This window comes from Styela clava, chromosome 11, assembly GCF_964204865.1.
Source record: "Styela clava chromosome 11, kaStyClav1.hap1.2, whole genome shotgun sequence".
Classification (NCBI taxonomy): Eukaryota; Metazoa; Chordata; class Ascidiacea; order Stolidobranchia; family Styelidae; genus Styela; species Styela clava.
This window is the reverse complement of record NC_135260.1, coordinates 13,805,993-13,818,609: the sequence shown is the minus strand read 5'-3', so window position 1 is coordinate 13,818,609 and position 12,617 is coordinate 13,805,993. Positions and strand designations below refer to the sequence as shown.

The following is a 12,617-nucleotide window of genomic DNA, read 5'->3' as shown; positions in this document are numbered from 1 at the left end:
TACAGAAAAAAAACTTTTTTACATTTCAATAGGGGGTCCGACCCCCACGCCAACGCCCCTACCCTCCCTTGGGTACGCTCCTACTTGACAAAATGTCGAACATTAACGGAGACTGTGACATCTTACTCAGCGACACGACTAGAGAAGCAGCATCACCCAGATCTGAGTATCAAATGTTCGCAAATCGCAACACGTCACACGGGAAAGTTATAAATTAGATATTAATAAATTGCGTGAAAGTGAAAAGTGTCTTTGCCAATTTACTGCTTTATTTTATATACTTATATGCTGTCTCATACTGTATACGTTTGTTATAAACTTTAAAATAAATGTAAATATATTTACCTTGTTTCAAATGTGGTGAAATACCCTTCGGCATCTTGTCCTTGTGTATGTATGTATACAAGGACAATACAATGTATATATTTAAACCGTATCTTTTACGTATCACAGTCTTCATTGGTAATACCAGATTCAAACGTGTCTCACTCGAATTTATTCGAGGAAATACAGCACCTGAGATTATCCAGGTATATCATTTCAATTCGAATTTTGCAGACTCATTCTTTAAACGACCCATATCGAATATCAACATCTGAGGTCTGGCTTTCTGTTAAGCGAGTCTTGATTACGATATTGTCAATCAGTATCATTTACGAATTCGTTTCTTGTCAGATAAAGGCCGTGCCTGTATATGCCCAAAGAAGGGACGGTAATACTCTTCAGAATACGCTGTTTTATCATCTAAAACGGAGGTTCCCAAACTGGGGGTAATTTGGCAATATTAATGGGGTAATCCAGACTGTTTTAACAAATTCTTTTGCAGTCTCTGTACTTTTGACTAGTCCTCTGAGGAAAATCTGGACATTAAATGCTCGCATATAGTCAATGATTCTTGTCATACGGTTCATACGGACAAAGTAACAATACTTAGCCGTACAGATTGTAGCTAAAATGCTGAGCTAGAGTAAGATTAACATTTTAAAGTAAGATCGGAAGATGCAATGGGCGTTAGTATTATCGCCATTTTTGGTCAAAGAAAATGTGAAGCCGATATGAGCAATATATTTTTATGAAAGGAGTAATTAAGCTTTTAGTGATTCGATTTAGGGGTAACGATATTAAAAAGTTTGAGAACCACTGATCTAAAAATTGCAGTTTCAGTTTTTTTCCTGTCGTTCAGTTAAATTCAATTTATCATGTACTGTATTTTACTCTTGTACCCAATACAAGTTGTGTTCAAACATCCAATTAAAGCTCAATTTCAATTCATCCTTGTGAAACTACACCCAGATTAACTATTTCTCCAAATCAAGTACACTGTTGGAAAGATTGGCGTGTGTTGTGCATGCAGTCGTCAAAATGGGCACCATCAGCCGATACACTTCAAAACAGCTGACAGAATAAGGTACAACTTCAGCGCATGAGGTGGGAAATATACTAATAATGTTGATCCAGCATACAAAAGGATGAACTAGTTCCGCACTAGATAATTATAACTAGAACTGATGTTAGCAGTCAAAACCTAGCCTCGTAAGTCGCAACCCTCTATTTTTCACTTTATGATTTTATTTGTTGTATATTTCTAATAAACTTGTATCGAATTTAAATATCCAACAGATGTGTCTCTGTTCTCGGCGATCTTAGTGTGACCAAGGCAGCAGCATAGTCAGGAATAGGGATTTGGTCTCAATCCCTAATTGAACTATGTCTCCCTTTCGTCGTGCCTAAATACCAGTAGCGGCGCGTCAATAGAGCCAACCGGGGCAATGCCCCGGTTGTTTTTTCGGTATAATAAAAAATATTCAAAAAATACCTCAATATCGGTTGCACAGACTGTCTACACTAGCCATATTCTCCCGACATGGTTCATTTTTCGCTCGCAAAGCCTTCGTCGAACGTCGACGGGGCGACGCCGATTTTGCCCCGATTGCTCATTGTATATCGTATTCTCTCTTTTATCTTCCACTCGCCGCGTTTGTCTCGTTTGTTTTCTGTTTCTTTTACTAAATCATCGGGGCTAGCCCCGAAATTATGACGACACAATGCCGACGTTTCTTACAACAACGTGTTGACATATTCACGCATTCCTTCTCGTTCGTTGGTTGCTTGAAGAGTTGATAGTTTCCTCGCCTTCGTTTTTGTCGCTTGTTTCGCTATTTGAATCAGTTAGAGACCTTTAGTCCATTTGCTTTCGATTTTCCACATTCCTTTTGAGCTCCTCACTTCTTTCCGGCTTCGCATTTCTTAGCCTTAGACCTCATAATGAATAAGGTTGATGCACTACTTCGCACTCCGTTTTCGCAGCTGCCGCTGGAACAAAAATTAGAGGTACAACGTCTTGGGCCTAATCAACCAAAAAATTGTTCACTGGAACAATCCCATGACGGAGGAAAGCGTCGGCGTACATTCTGCGCAGAAACTTGGTATAAAAAACACGAACGGTTGTGTTACAGCGAGGACAAAAATGCACTTTTTTGTTTTTATTGCCACTTTTTGCTACCGCCCGTGACTCACGTTGGTGTAAATTTGGTTTTAGAGATCTTAAACATCTTTCCGAGCGTGCCAGGGATCATCAATCTTCTATGGAGCATCTGGACAATGCAGTAAAATACCGAACATTCGGAAATGTTAATATTGCAGCACAGTTGGATGAAGGACGCGTGGTTTCTATTCGTCGGCACAACCAAAACGTCGAGAAAAACCGCCATGTTCTCGGTCGATTGATAGATGTTTTGAAGTTCATTGGTTGTCACGAGCTGTCCCTCCGTGGGCACGATGAACGGGCTGGCTCTTCTAATAGAGGGGTATTTTTGGATATGGTGGAATACACCGCATCCCTAGATACAGTATTGAGAGATCATCTTGATGCCGCAACTGTTTTGAAAGGGACATCTAAGGATATCCAAAATGATTTGCTCGACTCAATGTATAAAATTCATTTACAACATTTGGCTCTGGAAATTGAGAATTGCCAGTTCCTTCCGATTCAGTCTGACGAGACAACTGACATCACGTGCGTTTCCCAACTGGCTGTGATTTTTCGGTTTGTGAAAGATGGTAAACCTACCGAGAGATTTCACAGCTTTGTACCAATCGTTGATCGCACGGCTTGCAGGATATCGGCTGTACTGAAATAAGTGTTACAGCCTTACAACGCGAAGTCAAAATTGATAGCTCAAACTTATGACGGCGCGGCAGTCATGAGTGGGTCGAAACATGGTGTTCAAGTTTATATAAAAGAAGATTTTCCTCATGCGCATTTTTTACATTGTTATGCACACCAATTTAACCTCGTTATTAAAAATATGTGTCCTCTCGTCCGTATATTTTTTGTAAATGTTTCGGGGTTTTCTTCATTTTTTTCCGTTTCGCCGAAGCGCTATGACCTCCTTCGCCAGATATGTAGCCGCCGTCTCCCAGTTTGTGCACCAACACGTTGGAACTTCTAATCACGCGTGGTGCAGGGCGTGTCCGAAATTAGGTCTGAGCTCATTGAGTGTTTCAATGGCATTCAGAGCTCTCCGGTTTGGGACGAACGCTCTGTGAGGGAGGCGGCAGGTCTAAAGCGTCTGCTAGAAGATGGTGAGTTTTCATTTTTTCTCGCTTTTTTCTCCACAATATTCTACCACGTGGATGTATTATACGGCGCATTGCAGTCAAGACTAATGGATGGATCGTCTGTGCAGTCGTGTATTTCAGACTTCTGCGATGCTGTATCTCGTATCCGGGATACAATAAAATACGACGACACATGGAGTGCTTCTTTACGCCGCGGGCAAACAACGCAGTGTTTGATTTTGTCTGCAAAGGAATGCTGTGACATTCTGGTGAATCAAATAGGCGATCGTCTGCGCACTGAACACCTTGTCGCGTTCTCTTTGATGAACCTCAAAAATTTTTCAAAATTTGCACGTCAATTTCCCATCCATTTGTTGGCTATTGTCTCCAAATTTTACCCCATGATAAACGTGGGTAAATTGGAAAATGAATTGCGATGTATATACACCAATCAAACTTTTTTGAACATCACATCAACTTGCGCGCTCTATGGGTTCCTCATAGATAACACTCTAACTACCTTTGCGGCGTCTGCAAAATTTCTGGACATCATTTTGACGACGCCTATTTCTTCCGCCGACGCAGTGCGAACATTCAGCACGCTGAAGCGTATTAAAACGTATCTCAGAAACACAATGAAGCAAGATAGATTTAATTCCTTGGCTGTTTTATCCATTCACAGAGACGTTATTTCTGGGATGCATGACTTTAATCAGCGCGTTATTGAGCATTTTGCTTCCAAGAAACCGCGGCGTGTTGCATATATGTTCAAGCAGTAGAAGTCTAGCAGCATATATATCTATGAGTGAGCGACGCATATCCTTATCTTTGCATTAACTTTCTTTTCTTCATAGTAACGTTTTAAACCTTATTTTAGGTTTTGTCTGCTTTCCCGAAGTTTCTGTTAATATGTCATTGTATTTATCTGGGTAAATATTGCCTTTTCTTTTGAAAGAGGTTTCAAAATAAACTATGTCTATATTTATTAATCCCTTGACTTGGGCCGGTTTTAAAGACACTTTCTTATCGTTAAAAATTGTCGCTTTTGCTGATTGGTTGTTACCGATGGAATGGTTTTTATACTCATAAAATGATGGGAGAACTTACAGCGCTCATCCTGTCCCCGTAGATGGGGGGGACTTGGTCCCGCAGTAGACTGCCCCGGTTGTCAAAATGACTACTCGCCGCCACTGCTAAATACAGTGCAACAAATCAAGTTATGCAACGACCGCTAATAGGTGGTGTTGTTTATTTTTCATATATCATTTAAAAATATGCATGCATAATCAACATCATGTTACTTTTTAAATAAAGATCTCAATGCATTTGAGTGAAAACACTTTCTGAGAAAAAGGAGATAAACTAATTCAGGAACTAAATGTGAGATTTTGATTAGATTTCTAGATCATAAACATTATTCCCGGTCGCATAACCATTCAAAAATTTGCTAATGATTTCTGGCTTGGTATCACATTTCTTAATTGTTTCATCTTGAGCAACTTCTTTTAACCATTGTCCCAATTTTGGAAATTTTCCAGCAGATAAAACGTTATCGACACCGTGAGGACCTGGGAATAGCAAGAAACGTATATTGTTTTAATTATAACATCGAACTTTTGCATTATTATATGGATGAATCCGTGATTCGTTTCTGTGAAGCATGAGTGATCAGATCTAAAAACCGGCGTATTGCTGAAGCCAATAAGATTTGTTTTGGGGCATTTGGCCTATGTCATGAAATATTCTGCAGCAAACTATCAGTCGTCTGTATGACAGACCAGCATACTAAGCCTTCGTCTTCGAAGTACTGATTGCAATTGATAACTTACCAAAAAGTCTGAGCCATGGATAGATCTTGTAATCGACATATCCAATTTCTTCTCCACCAAAAATATTTGTTAGCTTCAAGAACTTTTTCCAGCTGACCAATGCGCGGGTAAAAGCTTTCTTCCCAGTTTTCTCTTTTTCCGAGAGCTTGGTAAATCGATGTGATTGCCTAGAAGAAAAAAAAAGATAACAATTTTAAAATACATTACTGCTTCTCGTTATAACGACATTTACTCCATGATTCGGTACGAATTAGTAAATCTAAAACAAAACAATACGAGGCGCACAGCGAAACCCCTGGTGCTTGTTTATCGACCCTCTAACCGTGCCAACGCCAGAAAAATGATTAAACTCGTTGCAACGTATTAATGATTGGTCGATTGGATGGTACGATTAGTTCTTTTTAAGTTTATTAGGTAGATCTGTTAATAAAGTCCTAAATTGCTAGCAATTTTCTGTTTCGTTTTGAAATTCCAACTATGGTCAACATATAGTGTCCGGAAATTCTTTGCCGAAACTTGAGTATTTTGAATAATTAAAAATACGTCTCATGTTCCAACAAAAATGCAAAATCCCTAAATTTCAAATTTATTTTCTTGCGTAAAAACTCGTTTGTATACTTCAATTTTTTCAATTTTTGTTTGAGGCTATTCTATGAGTATTTTATTCTTATTATTCCTTTTCAATGGGAAACTGCAAACTTTGGCTTACAGTCAAGCCCACAACTGTATGCAAAGAAATTAATATCCAGTAATGTAATGTTATATTATAGCTTGAGCGTGTTGGCTGGTGTTATTAGCCCTGCGTCATTTTTATTTGTGTATTAGCGATCCTTATTTATCGTAGCTCGAGGTGTATTTTTTTTTATTATTGTTTGAAACATTCTCGAGTTTAACGTTTTGAGTTTCTGCTTCAAACAAGGTTTTGTTGTTTTAAAACTCTAAAATATTTATTTCACACCACCAGACATATACACATTTACGAGAAACGCTAACTTAACTTAATATATTGTATTGATAAAAATAATATAAATTATTAGAATATAATAACAATAAAGTAAAAGAAGTTGATTCTATTATGAAGAAAATTCGTATTTATTCACAAACCATTTTATATGAAAATCAGGAGCTTCTATAAAGAGATTTTACCTTGTTTATTGGCGAATCATTATTTCATTTTAGCTTGGGGCGTATTTTCTTGATATTGTTTGTTACATTTTAGTGTTTAACGTTCGGTTTTCTGCTTCAATAAGGCATCGTTATTTCAAAGCTTCCATAAATCTATTTCACATCCTCAAGCAAATTAAACCATCTCGACGATTTATAAATTTCATTTATTACATGCCCCGTAATAAATTAAAGTACACTTATTTTGGTTATTGTTTAGCTTTCTACAATGTGGAGTGATCATGAGAATTGGAGTTATTTGGGAGGCATTATCCACTCAATCAACGAACGTGTCATTTCCTGAGTTTACAACATTGTCTGAAGAAGGTATCTATCAAAGACCTCATAACGAACAGTTTTCCCTACTTGTACTGATTCTTTCCATCACTCCCGTGGAATTAGTTAGCATGTTACAATTCTTTAGTTCGCTTGGAAATGCCCACATTCAGTGATGAATTCCGAAATTTTGAATCCGAAAAATTCAACTGAAACAAAAATATGTCAAATGTTCCAACAAAAATGAAAAAAGACTGACAATATTTTTCAGTTTGAAAGGTCGTGCGTGTTTACATCTTGAATGGGTAATACCAACTCGCATTGAATACAGTGTTTAGGACTTTAGGTTCTCTCGTTTTTCGAGTTCCACTTCTCATTCCTTTTGTTTAATGTCTTTTCTCTCTCTTTCTATTTTTTTTATGTCTGAAACTTTTTCTCTCCTTTTTGATTTGTGTTTCCCGCGATTTCTCTCTCAAATATTTAATTAATTCCATTACACCCTCCAAATTTTTTTTAACTATATACCCATATGGAAAATCAAATACCATGTATGGTTTGTGATTGTATTGTTAAATGCTTGGAATTTATCGTCATTTGAACGGCCAGACCTTGATTAAATTCACGAAATAAATCAAAGATGAACGATAGCGCCTTTAGCATAACTATCTGAGGTAGTTATAAACCGGTTTCATTCAGTTTATTAGGTTATTGTAACTTTTGCGCGATTCTTGGCTATTATATCCGCTTGCTCTCTACGTATTGAATAAACCTGGTGAATTATCACGAATATAGACAGTGTATAGATCTGTAGGCAGGGCGCCCAGGTCGAATGGTTTCCATTCTAAACTAACTTCAACGAACTATAAAACCTTCTAATATTCCATGTAATATGGCGAGACTTGATCAGACTAGAACACTTCTCACAAATGCGCATTTTTGAGTGACACAAGAGTATTGAAGTTCCCATATTTATACAAAGCACAAGTTCATTTATTGAAATTCAGTTTTATTTTTAAGCTTTATTTTTATAAGATATAATGTAGTAGATATATATAAACCTAGTTTATATAATATGAATAGCATTGGATATAGTAGGATTTCCTATATGTTGAAATTCCGCGGTAAACGTCTGAAAATAAATGTAGATAAATGCTCATTTAGTATCAGTTGCATACACCAAAATAGACGATTTAAAATTTACATTCACCTCATTATTTTTTGAGAAGTTTATCCCAATATTCCTTAATCTCCAACTGCTCCTCGAATCCATCTGAATCAACAAAATTACCAATGAGATTATGCAATATAAACTGTCCAATAAAGGTAATGAATGAGATAGCTAGCTTGTATCTATCCATCGTCCGACTCACAATGATTTGAACGCGGGCAACAATATATCTATCCACCTACTCATAAGTTTGGAATGATTTCAGTTTCATCTTTTATACCTTTCTGGCGTTATTGAAACTTTTCCTATCGCACACTATTCACAGCCAAGCAAAGTTGACATATCTTTCAATTACACATATTTAGCATAAACAATATTTACTTCCTTCTCTTGGTCTTTGGCATGCTACCATATCCATAGCTTGCAACACCATCAGTAATGAAATTACACACAAGAACAATAGTCGGGCATTAGTACCAAAATGCATATTTTGCGTATTTACTATACTAAATTAATTTTTAATAGTGATGGAAATCCAAATAATAAGAATATAATAAATCTTAAGAGAAAGAATTTAAAATAATTCATTATTTTCTATAGATCTGGCTAAGACACTGATAACAGAATAAAATAGTAAAACCAGTACAAATGGAAAAAACTGCTTATTGTAAATCTTTGGTTGAGTGCCTTGTCTGAACCTGTCAGTTACATTTGTTCCAAGCATAATAAAAGTTCATAGTCTTGCACAATATCACCAGTCCTATTTTAATCTAGCCATCCAATACATTTTTAGACACTTGAAGTAAAATGATATTTCGAAATAAAAAAATGTAACTGAGGAGACAAAAAAATATATATACGGTGTCTAAAAAATTTCGCCCGATTTTATATAACTGTTCTCATTCACATACAATAAAATTTATTTACACTTGCAAGTGTTATAACTAAAAAATCGGGCAAAACTTTTTTAAATATTTTGTATACATTGTTCGTCCATATAACTTCTCACATCTCAAAACAAAAATTGTTTTTGAACCCGTTCAAAAAAAGTTTGCTTTTTAAATTTTCAAAAAGTTCCAACAGCACAGAGCCTCCATAAGAATTATGATGATGTAAAACAGCACAGAGCCTTCATAAGAATGATGATGTAAAATCCTATCAAGTAAGGCAGTACGTACACAAACACATATTATGGAAATATTGAATATTATACAATGCACTCTCTCATCAAATATTTACTGCGCTCAGCTCAATCTAAAACAGTAGAATGCAGAATTCTTCTTTTGGGAGTTCCAGACATAACTTCCTGTGACGAAATGTTGTCTGTCTGCTCTTGGAAGACTGTGCGTGCTCCGTATATTTTTTTTGCGCACAAATATGACAGTTCACTTCCATGCACAAACCATCCGTTAGACTTTTTGTGGTTTGACATACTGCGTATTGTACCCATGTCACTAACTAGGATTTAAAAATTGGCTAAAGAATCGTACACACATGTAGTCCATATATTTTTCGATATGAAAAATAATTAAAGTAAGTAAGTTTCAACATTCCATGGTGATATAGAAGCTTTGAAAATTTTACATTACAGTCTCGTATTGAATCATCTTACTGTTAATTGACACCAACCAAAGTATTACTAAAACTTTCATTGTTCTAGTCGTTTTAACTTTGGGTTCACCCCCTACTCTAGAATTTCAATATATTCCGAACGTCCATAGCTTCCAATGGCCTCCAATATCGCATCCTTATTTCCATTACCCTTTCTTTAGAGACATCAGACTCCCAAAACGTTCTGAGCCCAGTTACGTGTATCAGTATTATATCATTGCCCAACTATTGTGCACAGGTCATATTCTATATCACCTATTTATATGTATAGTTTATATTGCGTGCTTGGTAATAACCAAAGATTACTTTAGACAATCTTATTTACAGTCAAGCTGATTCACCATTAACGCTACTTACTCGCTTCTTCCACTAGGCTACTCCATGTTGGCATTCAACCATATCTATAGTTCGCAACAGCATCAGTAACAGCATCATTAACAGCAAGAACAATAGTCGGGCATTAACACCAAAATTCTTATTTTGCAGCTGTGCTATACTAAACTAATTTTTATTAGTGTTGAAACTAAATAAATTATAAGAATATAATAAATCTAAAGTGAAAGATTGTACGTAACAATAGAGATCGACACTACTTGCTGTAATTTTGTGAGCTGCAGTTTATTTATCTGCTGGATCGAGTTTAACCAGCATGAGTGATTTTTTCAGCACTTCAAAGAAAAAAAAACAGGCAAGGATGAAAAAAATAATTGATCCTTTGCCTTAATTCCTTAAACCTATAGGTCCCCATGTTTCAATTTAGAATTATTAAACAACGTTTGCCATTTTAATGATAAGACGCTGAACGAATATATACATTTGGTGCCGCTTTCATACACCTAAACTGAAAAGTTTTCGTCTCCCTATTTGTCGACAGTTTTTTCTCAATGTTCATTCAACACAAACTGTTGTTCGATTTCAACTAAAACACACAATTAACAACATTTAATTCAGTGTTTTCATCCCGTCGACCAGAATTTTTTTTATCCAAACATTTATTGATATTCGATAATTGCCCATATAATTTGTTAAACCTTGATTGAGTAGGGATTGGAATCCGTGTGCGACTAAGGATTTAAACCAGGGCAATAATTTATCCACCCAGCATCCATATAAATTCGAAAATAATTTCTATCCTGATTCTTTATTTCATTCTCATGTGACGTTGCTGGTTTAAACATTCTTCTATCCTATCTTGCTTTCTTGTTGCAGCATTGGATCAATTTAACCTACTCAATCCTCAACGGTGAACACGACGTCATTAACTTGCCACAACATCAGAATTGAAATTATCCACAGAAACAACAGATCGACATGTTTTTCAGAATTCATATTTCAAGTCGACAATACATTATATTAATTATTAGTTGCGATGGAACTAAATAAATTACGAGATCTGAAGATTTACAAGCCACTTGGCACTCCACTACTCCCATGTCTAATACGTATTTCAATTTTCAGTCACTCTTTTCTTGTTCTTACACTCTACATCTATATTGAAATAGAAATATTTAAGATCTAACATATTGAATATCAGCCTCATAGATTTTTAACCTGTTTTTTTTTGACCTAAAAAAATGATCACACGCGAAAGCTTTTCAACAAAACAAAACTTTCTGATTGACACAGGAGTATATGAATCGCAGGGACAAATTGATTTTTTTCAATGCAGGTTTTATTAACTTTAACAATGTCATTAGTTTCCGACGTGGTCAAGCTCAAAATCTCCCCACAAACGCGCAACTTGTTGATTGACACTAGAGTGGATGATATTTCAATGTCTGTTTTCTATGTATAAATTTGAAACTACCCATATTGATAAAAATCATAAGTCAATTTATTTCGATACTGCTTTTATTTATTGCTCATCAGATACATTTCGAATAATGTTATACACAATATATATCCATGTATATTCTGAGCTTTGTGCAGAAAACCTGTGATGAAATAAAAAAATTATTAAGCAAATATGCATTTGCTTCCGCTGGCCAAAAATATAGAAAAATGGAGTTTTGAAATATAGGATCACCTCATTATTCTTTGGGGTATTGCTCCAATTGTTCCACGAATCTTTCTAAAAATAAAAATAAAATTGTATCAAGAGTTTATAGGAAGTTTTTGTTAGGGTTGGCAAAACGTGAGATCCAATTTTAATGATATTCGAGTGGGCCTCAATTTACTGTCTGGCCAACAAATATTTGAACTCGGGCAACAACATAAACATCCCCCCAGTCGTAAATTTGAAATGATTTCAATTTCTTCTTTTATATCTTTCTTATGTCGCGTTGCTGGAACGTTTTTAAAGCTTTTCCTTTGACATACTATTTACAATCAAGTTGAATTTGACATAGATTTCAATACCATAACTTAAAGATTAACTCTATACTTACTTGCTGCTCCTTCTCCTCTTCTTCCTTCATGACATGCAACCAAATCTATAGCTTGCAGCAGCATCAGTAATGAAATTACCAGCAGGAACAATAGTCGGGCATGAGCACAAAAATTCATATTCCGAGTCTGGGAACACTAAGTTAATATGTAATAGAATTGAACTATTTATAAAAATAATAATATGATATAAAAATTTAGGAAATTCGTTATTTTGTATCAAAAGGTTTTTGTTGTGTTAATTTTTTCATACAAATAATCACTTACCGTCGCGTTAAGCGAATACCACTTCAAGTACAAGTGGCAAAATGTAGGCTTTTTGTAGCAAGGATGAAGAATTTTGTCATATTGGCAGTTCAATAATTTTGTCTGTTGTTATCTCAAAATACAACGAGTTCTGCATTACATGTTTTATGATTGATATCGGGATTACAAAACAAAATGAACTCCGTTTTACCAGTCATCGCCAAGATCATGCCTCCGTGAAAGATCAAAATGACAACAAGAGTGTTTGGAGTTGCAAGTTTGCTGTCTCAAGATATTTGTAAGCAAAATTAAGCACAACCGCTTTCAAGCAGTCACGTATTTCAAATTGACTGAATGTTTTTGAAAAATAGCATTTT

The 12,617-nt window shown here is 35.7% G+C and overlaps 2 long non-coding RNA genes across 2 annotated transcripts; both read right to left on the bottom strand.

Moving 5' to 3' along the window:
• Window positions 1-7,829: 7,829 nt before the first annotated feature.
• Window positions 7,830-9,039, bottom strand: LOC120348169 (uncharacterized). The gene is made up of 3 exons (XR_005570180.2): window positions 8,380-9,039; window positions 8,038-8,100; window positions 7,830-7,959 (listed from the first exon to the last, which is right to left on the bottom strand). It is a non-coding gene; the product is annotated as an uncharacterized LOC120348169 (long non-coding RNA).
• Window positions 9,040-11,442: 2,403 nt separating this feature from the next.
• LOC120347723 (uncharacterized) lies at window positions 11,443-12,154 on the bottom strand. Its single transcript, XR_005570133.2, has 3 exons — window positions 11,997-12,154; window positions 11,636-11,680; window positions 11,443-11,543 (listed from the first exon to the last, which is right to left on the bottom strand). It is a non-coding gene; the product is annotated as an uncharacterized LOC120347723 (long non-coding RNA).
• Window positions 12,155-12,617: the final 463 nt, after the last annotated feature.